Below are 2500 nucleotides of genomic sequence, written 5' to 3' on the forward strand. Positions count from 1 at the left end.
ATAACAATGGTAACAATAATATAGATGATAATGATAAGGAAAGTAGTAATAATAATATCGATGATAAACAAAATAACAGTAATACTAACAACAGTAATAGTAACAGCAATGATGATGACACGCATAATAAGCATAATCAAAATAAAAATAATAGTCATAATAAATAATAAATAAATAATAATAATCATAATAGAAAATAAATAAGTAATAATAATCATAATAGAAAATAAATGATAATAATCATAATAGAACATAAATAATAATAATCATAATAAATAATAAATAAATAATAATAATCATAATAAATGATAAACAAATAATAATAATCATAACAAATAATAAATAAATAATAATAATCATAATAAATAATAAATGAATAAAAATAATCATAACAAATCATAAATAAATAAAAATAATCATAATAAATAATAAATAAATAATAATATTAATAATAAATAATAAATAAATAATAAAAATCATAATCAATAATAAATCAATAAAAAATCATAATAAATAATAAATAGATAATTATAATAATAAAAGATAATAAATAATAAATAGATAATTATAATAATAAAAGATAATAAATAAATAACAATAATCATGAATAATAAATAAATAATAATAATCATGAATAATAAATAAATAAAAAATAATCACAATAACGCATAATAACCATAATAAAAAAAAAACTAACGAAAATAATAATTCCTCTCCCTTCCCTCCCTCTTCTCCGGCACAGCGGCCCAGCGCCTCCCTCCCGCTTTCCAGGAACGCGGAGTCGAACTGTCGAGTCTCGGCCGCTTTCGAGCCGCGTGTAAGGGTGGAGCACCTTTATGGCAGTCGGTGCTCGCTCGCACTACCTCTCGCCGTTCTCTCGATCTCAGGTCAGGTCAATAGTCTCGTATTTTTGTTGATGTTGGGGATGTTTTTTTTTGTTTTTGTTTTTTTTGCTTGTTTTTGTATTGGTGTTTCATGTATTTGTTGAGTGTTTAGGCTCGTGGTGTGTTTCGTATTTGTAATGTGATTCGTAATTCGTAATTTGTAATGTGATTCGTGATTCGTAATTTGTAATGTGATTCGTAATTCGTAAATTGTAATGTGATTCGTAATTCGTAATTTGTAATGTGATTCGTAATTCGTAATTTGTAATGTGATTCGTAATTCGTAATTTGTAATGTGATTCGTAATTCGTAATTTGTAATGTGATTCGTAATTCGTAATTTGTAATGTGATTCGTGATTCGTAATTTGTAATGTGATGTGTGAGTGATTCGTAATTCGTAATTTGTAATGTGATGTGTGAGTGATTCGTAATTCGTAATTTGTAATGTGATGTGTGAGTGATTCGGGGCCTCTTCTCTTTCTTTCGGAGTGTGTTTCTCATCTTTGGGTTTTGATGTTTGGGGTCAAATATATACCTACTCTCGCCTAGCATTGCGTTTCCCTCTCAGACACGCAAACGTCCGTCTAATAGCTCAATGTCTTAAACTAGGAAATAGTACGCATTTTCTTTTTTTTCTACTTTTCCTTTCTCTCTTTCGCTCTCTCTCTCTCTCTCTTTTTCTTTCTCTTCTCTCTCTCTCTCTCTCTCTCTCTCTCTCTCTCTCTCTCTCTCTCTCTCTCTCTCTCTCTCTCTCTCTCTCTCTCTCTCTCTCTCTCTCTTTCTTTTTCTCTCTCTAACTCCCCCTCTCTCTCTCTCTATGTATCTCTACCTCTCTTTCACACATACACACTTTATTTCGTAACCCTAAAGGATTACCTTTTAGACTCAGTCTCTTCATATTACTTGCTTTGCCTAATTATAGTCTTTAGCATACCACTTCCACAAACTCTATCTCTATATCAATCTATCCATCTATCTCTTTTTCTTTTCTTTCTCTCTCTCTCTCTCTCTCCCTCTCTCATATTGTCTCGTCTGTTGCCAGCATCCCATCTCTTTTACATTATCCCTTCCTCCCCAACCCCCTATTTTCCTTCCTCTAATCCCATTCGCTGTGGAATGAGCGAGATCGAAATAGCATACTAACTTACGTTCAAGTTCATAAATAAGCTTCGAGGAACTTTATATTACACACCGTTTCTCAGAATCAAAGTCAAAGACGAACTTGTTCCTGCATCACACACGCTTTTCTTGGGCTTTGCTTGATGGTGTGCTTGGCGTGAGTTGGTTGGCATGAGGGTCTTTGGTTGGTTCTGGCTTTGGTTATGCCTGGTGGGCGCTTCGTTGATTGGGTTATTGTGTACTGGTCTCGCGTTGCGGTGTTGGTGTGTTTGAGTGCTCTCTGCTTTTTTTGGATTTTGTGTGTGATCGTATGTGTATATGTATGTGTGTGTGTTTGTGTTTGTGGTTGTGTGTGTGTTTGTGTTTGTTTGTGTGTGTGTGTGTGTTTGTGTGTGTGTGTGTGTGTGTGTGTGTGTGTGTGTGTGTGTGTGTGTGTGTGTGTGTGTGTGTGTGTGTGTGTGTGTGTGTGTGTGTGTGTGTGTGTGTGTAAGGTAGA

The sequence above is a fragment of the Penaeus japonicus genome, unplaced genomic scaffold (assembly GCF_977035675.1).
Source record: "Penaeus japonicus unplaced genomic scaffold, GWHDUDI00000001_assembly GWHDUDI00000001, whole genome shotgun sequence".
NCBI lineage: Eukaryota > Metazoa > Arthropoda > Malacostraca > Decapoda > Penaeidae > Penaeus > Penaeus japonicus.